Source organism: Acomys minous (genome assembly GCF_964271855.1).
Source record: "Acomys minous genome assembly, chromosome: 1".
Classification (NCBI taxonomy): Eukaryota; Metazoa; Chordata; class Mammalia; order Rodentia; family Muridae; genus Acomys; species Acomys minous.
In genome coordinates, this window is record NC_140483.1 from 111,360,689 (window position 1) to 111,377,377 (window position 16,689).

At 40.8% G+C, this 16,689-nt stretch overlaps 1 protein-coding gene across 4 annotated transcripts in view; it reads right to left on the bottom strand.

Annotated features, from left to right (window-relative positions):
- Positions 1–16,689, bottom strand: part of ST18 (ST18 C2H2C-type zinc finger transcription factor) — a 329,266-nt gene that overhangs the window by 138,460 nt on the left and 174,117 nt on the right. The window contains exon 2 of one of the 4 annotated variants that reach the window (XM_084784733.1): positions 9,061–9,128. The exons of the other annotated variants lie outside the window; for them this stretch is intronic. The gene's annotated coding sequence lies outside the window, so the exon portion shown is untranslated. The remainder of the gene's footprint in view (positions 1–9,060; positions 9,129–16,689) is intronic. 4 annotated transcript variants of the gene reach the window in all.

A 16,689-nucleotide genomic window follows, 5' to 3' on the forward strand; every position in this document is an offset into this window, starting at 1 on the left:
CCTATTGGAACTCTAGGTTAGAGAATCAAGGGAAAACGGGGAAATAGAAGGACCCAGAGGGTCCTAGAAACCTACAAGTAGATCATTATGACAGGCAGATTTGGGCCCAGGGGTCCTGCTCAAACTATGGCACCAGCCAAGGACAATAGAGGCCGTAAACTTTGTTTTTTTTTTTTTTTTTTACACATTTTTATTGAAAATTAAAAATAATTCCTATTACATCTCATTTTCTATCCCATCCCATGCATCCTCCCATTCCTCCCTCCCTCCCACTTTCACCCCAATCCCCCTTCCCTATGACTGTGGCTGTGGGGGACCTCCTCCCCCTGAATATGGTGCTAGGGTATCAAGTCTTTTCTTGGTAGTCCTCTATCCTTCTTCCGAGTGCCATTGGGCCTCCCCCACAAAGGGACATGGCCAAATATGGGGCACCAGAGATCCTGTGAAAGTCAGTCCCCAGTCTCCACTTAGCTGTGGAGAATGTTCTGTCCCTTGGCTAGATCTGGGTAGGGGTTTGATGATGACTGCCCGTTTTGTCCATGGTTGGTGCCTTAGATCAAGCAGAATCCCTGGGCTCAGATCTAGCCATCATAATGTTCTTCTTGTAGGTTTCTAGGACTCTCTGGGTCCCCCTACTTGCCTATCCTCTATATTTTCCTCATCTAGAGTCTCAATAGGATGTCTTCACCTCTATCCCCATTTCCTGGTAGGTGCAGACTTTCATGGACAAATGGATTGAACTAGAAACGAGGCCGTAAACTTTGAACCCCTATCCAGATCTAGCCAATGGACAGGACACTCTTCACAGTTGAGTGGAGAGTGGGGTCTAACTTTCACACAAACTCTGGTGCCCCATATTTGACCACATCCCCTGGATAGGGAAGCTTGGTGGCTCTCAGAGGAAGGATAGCAGGCTAACAAGAAGAGACTTGATACCCTATGAGCATATACAGGGGGAAGAGGTTCCCCTCAGTCACAGTCATAGGGGAAGGGAGTAAGGGGAAAGCGGGAGGGAGGGAGGAATGGGAGGATACAAGGGATAGGATAACAATTGAGATGTAATATGAATAAATTAATAAACTATATAAAAAATAAAGCAGGAACTATGACTTCCCTGCTTTGTCCTTTACATGATCTCTCAGGTGGGTAACCAAGATGCTATAAGTATTTCAGATTTTGCAGAAAAAGCCGGCCAAATACAAATGTTTCTAAACTTACAGCGGAGTTCCGCTTCAGTAAGTCCACTGAAGCATGGAAACAGAATACAGAACTTAGCTAAAAATATACTTAATATCCACCAAGCAATGGCTTACAACAAGGGTATTGTAGTAGCAACTGTTTCCCTTCATGATCCCATGGCCAATTGAGAGAGGAGGCTTACAGCTGCCTGACATTGAGGCCAGCTGTGTGCCTTTACTTGCCGGACATAAATTTAAGAGAACATATACAATGACGATGAACTCAAAGGCCTATCAAGGGAATCAGTTCTGTCACTGATGTCAAAACAGCACACTTAATGTTAATGTTTTCCCCCAGATATGAAATCTTCTGATTTCTGGTTTAAAAAAAAATATGTGATTTTATAAGTGAAGTCTCCCAGAGTTCATTTAGTAATATTATACTCTTTAAGGCAGTGAGGTTTTCTAACTGGATTTATGTTAGAGTATTTTAGAGTAAGAACGTCTCCCTTAACATAAAAATAAATAAATGAATAAGGTATTAAGGACAGTGAAGGCACTGTCCAAATGCTAGCCGGTGGAGTTTGTAAGCGCCCAGTCTACACAATGCCCTTCCCGTGAGGGAAGGAAGCCTTCACAAAGTATTCAGTCCTCTCAGAACAGTTACTAGTTGGAACATGGTAGGATCAGATGAGATGACGCTACTTCTTCAGCCATCAATGGAAAATAACTTTTAATATTTTGTATAACGCTTTAGTTTTGCAACAATTTTGGATTCACAGTGATATTTAGAGGAAGGTGTGGAGATCTGCCACATACCTCCTGCCCTGGTGTATATAACTGCCCTCAAGCCCAATGTCTACAGCAGCATGGCACCTGGTTTGCAACAACTGAGCCTTCAAGGATGCATTGCTATCACCTAGTTGCATGGTTTACATTTGCATACACCATGCTGCTGTACATTCCGTGCTCTTGGCAAATGTGTAAAGGCATGATACACCACACTAGTGTCGAACAGTAGTTTCACAGCCCTAAAACTCCTGTGTCCCACCTAATCATGCCTTACCACCTTGGAATACCTGACAAAGACTAATTTTTCATTGTCTCCGAGCTTTGCCTTTTCCAGAATGTCATGTAGTTGGAATCACAAATGATGAAAGTCTTTTCAAATTGGCCTCTTTCACTTCAAAAAATCATATGCACCTACTTGCTTCAGGTCTTGATAGCTTACTTCCCTTTAGCAGTGAATATTTTCAACGTCAGGATATGATACAGGTTGCTTATCCATTCACATATTCAAGGGTAGCTTGGTTCCTTCTAAATTCATGATTTTAGCAATCATGAATAGAACTGTACAAAACAACCTGTCAGAATGCTTTGTGCATGTGTGTACATGTGTGCATGTGTGTGTGTACACATAAATTCCAAGTAGTTTGATTGCCAGATCACAGTTTAATTTTAGAAGACACTGCCAAGCTTTGTCCTAAGGTGACTATAGTCTACAGGAGCCCGTTGTGTGGCACCCTCCCTAGCATTTGATGCTGTCAATATTCTGGACATTTAAAGCTTCTGTTAACCTTTTAGTTCCTTATAGATATCTAACTTATAAGAACATTCTTGTCTTTAATCTGATAGCCCTATATATATGGAGACATATATACATGCGAATATTGTCTAGTTTATGCTTCATTCTATAAGCTATGGTGTTGATGTCATAAAGTAAGAGCATGAGGCTATTGTGGTATTGTTATGTCTCAGTAACTTATAAGGAAATGCTACACAATTTTCTGTGTCAATAATTACATTTATACTAATAATAACAAATATTCATTTCATGCCTAGTGATCCAGTCACTTGCTTTCTCTAAAGTCACATATCACAAAATGATAGGAAATATGTGTCATAGTCTTCCCAGTAAAAATAAAGAAACTGATGCTTAGGTGAGATAAGGAAATGTTTATTTAAAGAGATTGGTCTCTTAACTACCATATGGAGTAAAAAAAATTAGGATCCAATTTTAGAAGTAAACACTGTATACAATTAATCCATGCATTGCACTTAATTTTGGATTGTGTAATTGAGGCAAACGAATGGAAAGTGTAAGGTAGAGATGAGTCAAAACAAGACCAACAACAAATCTCAAGATCATTAAAGAAACACTAGGCTCTAAGGCAAATTTGATGGGGTCAAATTATCTACCCTTTTCACATTTTTTTTAGATTTTTATTTTTGTGTATGAGTGTTTTGCCTGCATGCACGTATGTCTACCACAGGCATGTTTGGTGTCCACAGAAGCCAAAAGAGATGCTAGGTCCTCTGGAACTAGAGTTACAGATGTGAGCCATTATATGTGTGCTGGAATTTGAACCTGTGATCTCTGCAAGAGAAATGGACTTCAAGAAGAGAAGAATGAATACTACTTGGCAAAGGTCTAAGATATACACTTTAACAGCACGGTGCTGGGAAGGGTTCCTCTAAGACAGTCTCAGCTGTCACCTCAGACTTCAAGTAAAGTCAAACCTCCACCTGGTACAGGTGTTCAAATACAGTCAGCCTTATATGCCCAGGCCTTCTTTGGGGGTAAATTCCTTTTTACAACAAAGAAATGCCTTTATGTAGACGGGTCTGCTGTGGAAATCATTCCAAGAGATAGCACTTCACACAGTCAGAGCTCACAATGTGTTCTACTGACCAGTTGGTACATTTCTCTAGGAATTTTGAACTTGATCTCAGAGAAAATAAGGCTAAAGATCTTCCTGGGGTTTGTTATATAAATCTGAAGCTGTTGACACTCTGTTTCCAATAATATATAAGAAAGGGAGAACAAAGGGAAATGAGGAATATTAAAAACAAAAAAGGAAAATTCAGAAATAAGACATAAAAGATAAAAGTCTTTGGCTTCTGAGCTGGGAAGTGGTGGTACCAGCCTTTAATCCCAGGAAGAGACAGGTGGATCTCCATAAGTTTGAGGGAGTCCAGGACAGCCAAGGCTGTCACAGAGAAACCTTGTCTCGAAAAAGAAAAAAAAATCTTTGGCTTCTATCTTAACGCCCACTCCTGGGAGGTGACCATTTTGATGCTGAACAGTGTGTGTGTGTGTGTGTGTGTGTGTGTGTGTGTGTGTGTGTGTGTGTGTGTGTGTGTCTGAACAGCCCAGAATTCCTGGATTCAAGTGATCCTCCTGCTTCAGCCTCCCAAGTAGATGGAACTGCAGGTGTGGGGAACTAAGACAAAACCCCACAACTGGACAAAGTGCAGAGAATGATAGATTTTGGAAACTCAGTCAAACCCCTTCCCTCAGAGCTAAGGTTTCAGAAGAGAAGGTAGAAGGATTCTAAGAGCCAGAGAGGACAGGTGATACCACGGAAACTGTCTTCGGATACAATGGAACTGACACACAAATGAACTCACAGAAACTGTGGCAGTTCACACAAAGGGCTTACACAGGTCCGAGCCACGAAGGGTCTCAGTGCTGAGCGGGGAAGTGAACATAGACTTCCATCCTTAGTCGAAAAGCTGTCCTGATTAATAGGCACACACAAAGGAACCATTAGTTTTTCTCCTGCAAGTCTCCCTGCATACATTAACCACACTTAAGTGCAGGTCTCGTGCCCAGCAGTAGATGGGCAACACAACATGAACTCAATGGTATTTTTGTAGGCTTTTAATCTCATATCACTTTGTTTCATCATTTTTGTCTTATTTGGACTTTTGCTTATATATTATGGTTTTAGAGTTTGCATGGATTGTATATGTGTGTGTTTCTTGTGTTTTTTTTTTTATTAGAACCTGTTTTGGTTTGTTTGTTTGCCTGCTTGTTTTCTAAAAAGCGAGAGAAGGAAAGAGCTGCATGGATGGAAAAGGTGGAAAAGATATGGAAGAAGTTAGGGAGCTGATCAGAATATATTGTCTGAAATTTGTTTTCAATTGAGATTAAAATAAAGAAAACAATCAGCAGTTGCTGTGTGCCAAGTAGAGTGGGGATTAAAAAGGATTACAAAGAAAATATAGAAGGAGATTTTAAGATGATAAATATGTTCGTTATTTTGATTTGGTAATAATTTTATGGTCGATATTTATGGAAAACTTACAAAATTACATAACTTAAGTACATAAGTAAAGCTATACATATGGAGTGTGTATGTATGTATTTGTTATTGACTAATGATTGGAAAAAGAGCCAGAGTACAAGCAACTCCCCATTTGGGGTTATAAACACTAAGAAATTTAAGTAGGATAAGAAGATTTTTGTCTTGTTTCTGAAACCAAAAACATTTTAGTCTCTCTCACCAGACCCTTTGCACTGCGAACATCCCTTGTGAATGGATGAAGCTGGGAAATCAGGAAGAGGCAAGTGGCTGAAGCTCTGAGGGCAAACAGCAGAGGACAAGGCCAGTGCAGCGATGCCAGGAGCCACAAACCTTGGATACTTGAAAGAAACTGGAAAGGGCCTAGGCAGAACTAGGTAAAGGGGAGAGGACAGAAGATAAAGTCAGTTACTGGCTAGGATCTATGTTCAGAGTTAGTGTGAAGTACAAGGAGAAGTTTCTGGACAGTTCCAGATAGAGAGATGCAATCTGCTGTGTCCTGCTAGATCACTCAAGAGCTACTGTATTGGAAACAAACTGAAGGAAGACAGAAAGAAAGCAAGTCAAATTAAACATTATTGAGTCAATTCAGGGATCCATAAGGTAGCTTATGTTCTAGGAAGGTTGCCATGGAAATGAGGAAGCATGGCCAGATTCAAGAGACAGAATGCATGGAATTTGTTGGAGGTGAGATGAGAATTACTTCTTTTCTGGGACACGAGCAACTGCAAGGAGGAAATGAATTCATTAATGGCAAACAAAATGGAAAGGAACAAGTCTGGGGGGCGGGGTGAGATAAACAGCTATCCCTCCCCCATGTTTAATACCTACACAGGATATTTCTAGGCTTTAATGGAGAGTCTAGTTCAGAAAAAAGGTAAATGTCATGGTAATACAGACATACTTAAAGATATCAAGCCAAGTAAGATTGCACAGGACTACTACAGCTGATGATGAGCAGAAATCCAAGGACCATACCACACATCTGGCTTGTTATTTGGGAACAAACACACAAAGAGACTCTAAGATCAGGTAATCCCATAGAAGCCGAGAGGAAAGAGCTAAGGAAGAGCATACAATCCTTCTTACCAAGCACTGGCAAGGGGTACATAAAATGAAGGCAGAAAGCACCACTGAGCTGGTGATTGGTGTTAATGCCTGGCTACTGCTCTGAAGAGGTCCAGGCTGAGGTCCAGGGTAGGGTCTCTGGGGCTGGATGTGGATGCCCTTCCAGTTCGCTTTACCTCTTGCGGGGCCATAGCTGATGCCTCAGGCAAGTGATCAGGATTGAAAGAAAAAGGAGGGAAGGGAAAAAGAGTCCAAGGTTTCTTCTCTAATGATTGGCTGTACTGCGGCCAAGGAGAACTTAAACTGACCACAAATTTCCTATGGCTGAGGCTGTAAAAGCAGCTTCTTTGATCTGTAGATATGCCTCTGTGCAAAGATCTCCAGTAAGCTAGTGTAAACTTGGCTTATTAGCTGTAGAAGGCTGATGGCCCTGAGTCTACTACCTTATTTGCCAATCTATAGGGAAATAAAAAACAAGAAAGAGATAGAAAATAAACCACTCACACAGATACATTCAAGAGAAAAGGTGGTGAAATTAGGCATCTCAACTTCAACTGATGTCAAGCTTCCCAATTTTCAGCACCGTTTATTGTAGAAGACCATACTTATACTTCTGAGAAAAGGGAATTACCTCATAGTCAAGAGTCCAATTAATTACAAAAACAGATAAATTCTAAAATATAACAGATTACATATTTTAAATCTAAACATTTCTTTTTTGTCATTTTTATTAATTTATTCAGATTACAACTCAATTGTTCTCCCATCACTTATATCCTCCCATTCCTTCTACCCTCCCACCCCCACCCTACTACCCTCCCTTAGGTCCATGTCTGAGGGGGATCTTCTCCCCCACTTTATAGTAGCAGGCTAACAAATCTCATCTTGGTAGTCTGCCTGTTCTTTCTTTGAGTGCCACCAGGGTTCCCCACCAAGGGGAGGTCGTCAAATATGGGGCACCAGAGCTCATGTCAGAGTTAGTCCCTGCTCTCCACATAACTGTGGAGGATATATATCCATTACATAAGTTCATAGTGAGTTCAGAATGACGAAGGTTGACAGGGTCTAAGGTTAATAGGGTCTGAAACTTACAAGAGTATACGACTTATCAATTAAGACGGACCTAACTATACATTATCCAGCTATCTCTTAGTTCATTATGAGCTCAGAACAATAATTTTTATCTGTCTTTCATTCTAAGAAACAGACTAAATTCAGACATCTCTAGGTAACTTCATTCCACATAGGTTCGTGAAAAGTTTAAACAAACTTGCCTATATTTATGATAAAAATACCAGATTCGTGGTGCCATCCGGAGTCAAGACTTATCTGAAGCCACAAATCTGCTACAAGGCTATCCTTAGTGAGGCATCTGGAGGTCCACAAAGGTATTTATTGCAGCCATAAACTAACTTTAACTTTTAAAACTATTTTAATCAAATCAGGAATTCCATAATCAGGTATCAAGTCATCTGAATAACAAACAGTACATCATCAACCAGATCATGTAGGAAGTTTGCTCAATCTGAGCCAGTTAGTACCCAGAAAATAACAGTTGACACCAATGCCAGATATATTTACTTTTGGTTTTACAAGACAGAGTTTCTCTGTGTAATCTTGGCTATCCTGGACTCACTTTGTAGACCGGGCTGGCCATGAATGTAGTCCTGGCTCTCCTGGACTCGCTTTGTAGACCAAGCTGGCCTTAAACTCACAGTGATCCACCTACCTCTGCCTCCCTGGGTGCTGGGATTAAAGGCATGTGCCACCATGCCCGGCTCTAATGCCAGATTTTAGAGAGAAGCAGCAAGGCACAATTGACAGGGTAGTCAGAAGTTGGAAGCAATTCTGGGGTACATTACAATACACACCTTGCAAATATCGGATCACCTCCAGAGATCTCTCATGCCTATTGGACTTCCCCAAATCAATGGCTCCTGACAGCATGTCAGAAGCCGGAATCAGTTTGAAGGTGCATCGTGGTACAAAACTTTGCAAACACCAGCTCACCTCCTAGACAGCCCACATGCCTAGTGAGCTCCCTTAACAGGGTGGCTCTTGGCAGATTGGCATCAAAAGTTACCATGGAAGGGGCAGTTTTCAAAAGAGTGAGACGACAATGGCATATTGTAGGGAGAAAATGTGTGGCACAGAAGTGAAGACTGGACAGTAAAGTGATCAACCAAGATGCGTTATTACGACAACAAATAGATTGACCAGCTGCAGGTATAGTTGGTGGCAGTAGTCTCCAGTGTGACAGAGTGACTGAGCATGAGTAAGACGGCTTGGGTGATTTCAATGAAGAGAGATCACTGAAAGAGACTAGAGGCATGGAGCTCAGATTATGGAGACAACACAGTCATTGATGATAATGAGGTCACAGGCATGACAATGAGGATGTTCCCTCAACAGGGTGAGAAAGGAGGACTAAAGGAGGTATGAGGCTGAGAGAATGAGAAGACCAGTGTCAGAAGAGTGAACACATGTCCAAGGGTATTATTAAGAACACATGAGAGGAAAGACCGTAGTCTTGGGTCTGAATTATTTCAAGAATATGTTAGATCGGCCAATGGGATAGCAAAAAGTGGATAAGGCATTAACCTCCAATAAACTAAAACAGCTAAAATTCATAGAAGGAATAAAGTAAAAGTCATGCTGGGGAAAACCACCATTGACTCTCATGTATCTCAGAAAAAAAATAAAAAATAGAGATAAATGAAAATTACCTCTCATTGGTAGATATTCTTTGATGCAATTCAGCAGAAGTTCAGAGATGCTCCGTGTTCCCAAGAGCCTTTAATCAAGTGGGAAAATATAACTTTAGTAACTAACATAAACGTGTAGGATAGCCACTGTACAGTGTGATTTGAGATCAGCGTTCAGCATGTTCCTTACCATACAAACATTAAGCAGGATATCCACATCTGCACTATTCACCTGGGAATTGGAAAGTAACACATAACTGTCACAGTCAGCGGCAAAAGGCAGAAACATTGAGTGGTCCCCTGACCCTGTGCTGATCTTAGACCTGCTCTTGCAAGCGTTGCCTCTAGTAAGGTCTCATCTTTTTCTGTCATCTCAGCATCTAATTTACGTGGAGGCCTACATCCAAGATCAGAATGGGGTTCAGAGCAAAGAAGAAAAAAAATAAATGCAATGACTATAGTTCACCACTAAACATAAACTTGGTGACACAGAGCCAGGTACAGTAGCATACACCTGTATTCCCGGCACTAGGGGAGGCAGAGGCAGGCAGATCTCTGTGAGTTCAAGGCCATCCTGGTCTACAAAGTGAGCCAAGGACAGTGAACATTACACACAGAAAGCCCTGTCATTAAACAAGACAAACAAACAAACAAAACAAAACAAAACAAAAACCTTGGTGACACTGTCATAATCTTCATTCTATTCTACAAATTTCCTTTTGGGAACAACAACACATTAAAAATCTGTCATTGTCTATTTGTTAATGATGGCACATACCATGAGATTATAAGAACCCTCAAGAATTCGAACCCCTACCCAGATCTAGCCAATGGGCAGGACATTCTCCACAGTTGAGTGTAGAGTGGAGTCTGAATTTCACACGAACTCTGGTGCCCCATATTTAACCACGTCCCCTGGAGGGGGAGACCTGGTGGCACGCAGAGGAAGGACAGCAGGCTACCAAGATGAGACTTGACACCCTATAAGCATATACAGGGGGAGGAGGTCCCCCTTAGTCACAGTCATAGGGGAGGGGAGTAAGGGGAAAGCGGGAGGGAGGGAGGAATGGGAAGATACAAGGGATGGGATAACAACTGAGATGTAATATGAATAAATTAATAAAATATATTTAAAAAAAGAAACCTCAAGAACACTAGTCTAGCGCACCTGCATCTGTGCATCTTTTTTAAATTATTTATTTCTGAGGACTTCATCCATGAGTACCATACTTACATAATATTGAACCCTTCACCCACTCCATTCCTGCTGTGTTCCCTTTATTCCCTCTCAAACACGTGACCTCTTTTTTAATTGTTATTGTGAAACACAGGCACACATACACATGCAATATATTGAGGCCATTCAGTGGTGTATTGATATGTGTATGTATTTAAGGCTGACCATTTTGGATTCGGTAACCTATCAGGAGGTTTGTTTAGGAAGAAAACTGGTTCTCCCTCTCATGTAGCCACTGGCTACCTATAGCTCTTCATTTTGGGGTGAGGCCTTGATTGATTTCCTCCATCCATGTGGGCCTGGCAAGTAGTGTAGTTATTACCCAGGCTATGCTCAGGCAAACATATTGTTGAAATTTCAAGGTATATTCTTGAGACATTATTGTCCTTTCGGCACTGGAAGTCTGGGCCACATGTAAATTTGATTCAGAGAAAGGTAGGTTGATGCCACTAGAGTCCACACAATGGACTGAACTTTGGGCACCTCAGAGTGCAGTGTGGAACTGCCTGAAGGTCCTTCTGTGCCTGATCCATTTGGAATCTGGGTGTAGATATTGTATGTATTGAGTGGAGAGTAAGCCTTTCCCTTGCACTGCCAATACTATGGGGGAACCAGTTCATCAAAATATGGGCATGTAAGGGTCCTTGGAGTCCATTTGTCTTTACATAAAAGGAAAAGTATAGACTTGGTTTTGGCCAGGTTCTGACTCAGAAGCAAATGTTCTTTCATGACAGCAATTCAGGAACATTCTCTCACATGTTCAGGGATGACAACTCAGACAAGAGAAGGTGTGTTAGTCTTTTTCCTCTTTACTATAACAAAGCACCTGCCAAAAGCAGCGTAAGAAAAGAAGGGTTGGTGTTGGCTTGTAGGTTAGGGTGTGGTCCACCATGACAGGAAGGTATGGCAGCAGGAGAACCAGGCAGCCTCTTCAATGGCTTCCTGTCAGGAAGCAGAGAGGCGGAAATACTGGCCCTTAGCTTGTTCTCTCCTTGATTTCAGGACGCTAGACCAGGGAATGCTGTCACCCACATTTAGGGTAAGTTTTGCCATATCAGTTAATTCAATCTAGAAGCACCTTTATAGAGGTACGCAGAGATTTGTCTCCTAGGTGAGCCTAGATTCTGTCAAGTGACAGTCAGTATTAACCACTACAGAAAGCTTCTAAAATTTGAATTGTTATGACAAACAATAGCACATTATACAAATTATAATAGATTCATATTTTTTAATGTCTGTTTTCCTTTTCCACACACTTAACGTGTTTCTAGAGGAAATTGGGGGGAAAAGGAATGTAAACATGAGCAATTTGCTTTATTTTCTTCTGGAGTATTTCCTATGTGGGAAAATGTTCATGTTGTATTTTTATGCTGTAATGCGTATGTTGTGTATGTACAATTTTGTATAAATCAGGACATATGTACAAATTAGTAATTTTCTTTAACATCATAGACAGCATTTTTAAAAAATCAGCTAAACTCTTTCTAAATACTGTTTTAATGAATGGGATCAATCAATTTAGACTCATCACACTTGTTCTATAGAATGATCTGTATACAGAATTGTTAAACACAGGGATTTTTCCAGAGTTCTCCATGATGAATGGTACTGTAGTGACAATCCTTATAGAAAAAAATCTTACATCCCCTTCTCTCCCTCTCTCTCTCTCTCTCTCTCTCTCTCTCTCTCTCTCTCTCTGTGTGTGTGTGTGTGTGTGTGTGTAGAAAGAGAGACAGAGAGAGAGACAGAGAGAGAGAGAGAGAGAGGGAAGGAGGGAAAGAGGGAGTTAGGGAAGGAGGGAGAGAGCCTTTAAGAGCTTCACTCTAAGAAAATTATAAATCAATGGTAAATATCATTACTTGAAGCCACAATATGGTGCCCAATCTCCAAAATCTTTTCAACCTACAAAACTGAAACTTTACAAGTGGTTAGCTCTGTGGGGCTACAAAGATGGCCTTAGCAGGGAAACTGCTTTTCCTGAAAGCCAGAAAACCTGAGTTTAATTCCAAGAACTCATGTGAAAAAACAACAACAACAACAATCCCAGCAGGCCTACCATGAGAAGAGAGATAGAGCCAGAAGAGTCAGCAGCTCATGGGTCAAATACCCTAAATTATGTTGATCAGGAGAAGAATACTGAGACTGTACCTCAACAATGTGGAAGGCAAGAACCGAACCCTGAACATTTTAATAATCTCCACATTTGCCAGCAAATATCTGCACACACACCATTAAAAAAGCAAAGTGGACTATGTCACACATACACAATCACACACACACACACACACACACACACACACACATATATATAGCACATTATTAAGTTATATGCCTTGTGTATGACTTGTTTTGTTTTGTTTGAGACAGGGTTTCTTGTAGCCCTGGCTATCCTGGAATTTCTTTGTAGACCAGGCTGGCCTCTGCCTCTGCCTCCCAAGTGCTGGGTACCTTGTATATGAATAGAAAAAGATTCATACATACCCCAACAGAAGCAAAAGAAAGAAAATGGTTGTTTGAGCTGAGAGTTGATATCTAAAACAAAAACAACTTCTCTTTGAGGTGATGGCATGGTCAACAATTGTGGTAATGGTGTCTCAATTCTGTAACTATGCAAAAGCTGATCCAACTGTAGTACTGAACGGGCCAAGTATGGGAAGACAGCTCAATAATGCTCCGATTGCCTTTTTATGTCAGACAAGTCCCTCAGAAGCATGGCACAGCGAGCATATGAGGTGTTTAAATTATTTGCATGTCCTGGGATACTTTCTACTTAGGTAGTGACACCAGTGCAGGAGACGCCCTTTTCAGTCTACCATTCCAGTGGTCAGCCAGGAACCCAACAGAGTGCTTCTCATTTCCCATGGGGGCTTCCTTGTCCAGTACTCAGGACCGCCACTTAATACTGCTTGCCCCACTCTCTTTCCTGCAAAGCTCACAGAACCATAATGTCTAAAGGTTTTCAGAAAACATATCTTGCAAAATCCACATGAGGAACATTGTAATTTATAACAAAAACTATCCTTTGGGGATCTGTTTCCTACAAGGAAATTATTAGTACCTCTGCATGACATTTAAGCTGCTCTCTCCTTTGTCTTCCCACCTAACATATTTTCCACTCAGTCATCTTTTCCTGAAAACAGGAATTATCTTTGGCATTGTGGGTTTTAGTAAGTATGTATATCACAAATCTTTGTAGAACACATGAATACACAGATAGATATTTTCTTAATGCTGCTGCGTATAACAATAGTAGAAACTTTGGTTTAGTCAGTCTATTTATTTATTTTGTATTTTTATTCATTTTACAAACTGGCTGTAGGCCCACACCTCCTCTTCTCCCAGTCCCACCCTCCCTCTCTCCTTCTCCCCCTTTCCCCTTCTCCCATTCCCTATTTCTCAGAATCCACCCCAGCTCCTCAAGTTGCATTGGCACTGAATGTGTCCTCTTCCCCTGTGGCCTGGCAAGGCAGTCCCACCACAGGGAAGTGATCAAAAAGCTGACAACAGAGTCCACGTCAGAGACAGCCCCTGCTCCCGTTATTAGAGGACACACATGAAGTTTGAGCTGCCTGTTGGCTACATCTGCGTTGGGGGCCTAGGTCCAGTGCACGCACAGATTTTGATGGGTGCTTCAGTATCAGCAAGCCCCTCTGGGAGCTGGTTATTCTGATCTCATGGTATTCTAATGGAGCTCCTGTTACCTCCAGGTCCTTTTCTCCTTCCCCTCCCTTTTCCACAAGACTGTTTACGCATTTCCCAATGTTTGACTGCGAGCCTCAGGATCTGTTTTGAGGCTCTGCTGGGTGGAGCCTAGCAAAGGGCAACACCTCTAGGCTCCTTTCTGCAAACACAGCAGAGTAGTGTTAGGGGTTGGTTTGCTCCCATGTGGTGGACCTTGGGTTGGGCCAGGCATTGGTTAGACATTACCTCAATCTATGCTTATCTTTATCTCTGCACATCTTTTAGGCAGCGTAAACTTTAAGTTGAAGTTTTTGTGGTGAATTGGTGTTTTTCTCCCTCTATTAGGAGGCTTATCTAGTTGGGCCAAGTCCTCTTCAGTTTCTACGGCCACTTCTAGCAGGAGTTTCTGCTAGAGTCCCCCTCATATCCTCCGAGGAACCTACCCTGACATTGGCCTCACAGTTTCACTTTTCTCTGCAGGCCTTCCGTCTTCCCACCTCTGTTCTCCCAAGGTCTGATCTCCACTCTCATATCTCTGATGCTCCCTCTCCTATCTTGTTCCCTCTCTTCAACTACTACCTCTGTCTATTTTATTTCTCCTTCTGAGTGAGAATCAAGCATCCTCCCTTGGATCCTCCTTGTTATTTATCTTCTTTGGGTCTGTGCATTGTAGGATGCTAATCCTGTACTATATGGCTAAAATCCACTTATAAGCGAGTACATATGATGTGCATCTTTCTGGGACCAAGTTGTCTCACTTAGAACGATCTTTTCTAGTTCCATCCATTTGCCTGAAAATTGCATGATTTCTTTTATTTTAATAGCTGAGTAGTATTCCATTGCATAAATGTAGCACAGTTCTTTTATTCATTCTTTGGTTGAGGAACATCTAGGTTGTTTCCAGTTTCTAGTTATTACAAATAAAATTCTATGTGATGTCACTTACGTTTTTGACCTTAGCCATTCTGACAGGTGTAAGATGGAATCTCAGAGTTGTTTTGATTTGCATTTCCCTGATGACTAAGTACATTGAGCATTTCTTTAAGTGCTTCTCAGCCATTTGATATTCTTCTGTTGAGAATGCTCTGTGGCCCATTTTTAAAATTGGGTTATTTTGTTTGTTAGTGTTTTTTTTTTATTTCTTTACTTATATTGGATATTAGCCCTTTATCAGATGTAGGATTGGTAAAGATCTTTTCCCAATCTGTAGACTGCCATTTTCTTCTACTGACAGTGTCCTTTGCCTTACAGAAGCTTTTCAGTTTCAAGAAGTCCCATTTATTAATTATTGTTATTAGGGACTAAGTTGTTGGTGTTTTGTTCAGGAAGTTGTCTCCTGTGCCAATGGGTTCAAGGATCTTCTCAAAATTCTCATCTAATAGATTTAGTGTATCTGGTGTTATGTTGATGTCTTTGATCCACTTGGACTTGAGTTTCCAGTTTCTGGTTATTACAAATAAACTTCTATGAACATAACTGAGCAAGTGTCTTTGTTGAATGGTGAAGCATCTTTTGGATATATACCCAGGAGTGGTATAGCTGGTTCTTGAGGAAGAGTTATTCCCAATTTTGTGAGAAAGTGCCAGATGGATTTCTGGGAAAAATTGGGAGAGGGATTGATATGATGAAAATACACTGTGCTACACGAGACAATCATAGCCCCTACTCCCTTTTAATATGGTTCTTGAAGCACTAGCTGGAACAATAAGCAAAAGAAGGAAGTTAAAGTGCTACAATTAAGAAAAAAAGTCAAAATGTCCCCATTTGCAGGTGATATGTTATACACAAGAGACGCAAAATTTTCTACCAGAAAATATTTAAAATTTAGCAACAATTTGAGCCAAGGGGCAGGATAAAAACCATCAAAAGATTGATATTTTTCTATACACCTATAGCAAACATGCTGAGAAAGTAACATGGATATACTTCCATTTGCAACCACTTTAAAGGCAGAAAAATATCTCCAGCTAAGCCTAAAGAGATGAAAGACTTCTCCTTAGAAATTTGATGAAAACATGTAATTTCTGAAGAATGAGATTGCCAAGAAGATTCCAAAAAATTGAAAGATCTCACATATTCATGGACAGGTAGAATTAATATTGTGAAAATGACTATCCCCCAAAAGGCAATTTACAGATTTAATGAAATTTGGGTCAAAATAGCACAACATTCATTAGAGAAATAGAAAAGCTCATCCTGAAATTAATACAGAGTACGAAAAGACCCCAGTTAAGCAAAGTAATCCTGAGCAAAACAGAACAATACTAGAGGGATATCTAGTTCAGATTTCATAATAAATAATAAATCTATAGAAATGAAAACAGTATAGTACTGTCATAAGAACATGCACATAAACCAGGAAACAAAATAGAAGACACAGACTTCAGCACATATAAGTCCAACTATCTAATAGCTAACAAAAAAGATACAAACATGCACTGAAAAAAAGGCAGGTTCTTCAACAAATAGTACTGAGCTACCTGAGTATTTACATAGAGAAGAATGAAACTGGACCCATATATATCACCTGACACAAAAATTAACTCTAAGTAGATCAAAGACATTAATTTAAAACCCATAACAAAGCTGGGCATCGTGGTGCATGTGTTTAATCCCAGCACTCAGGAGGCAGAGGCAGGAGGATCGCTGTGAGTTTGAGGCTAGCCTGGTCTCCAAAGCGAGTCCAGGACAGCCAAGGCTACACAAAGAAACCCTGTCTCAAAAAAACCAAA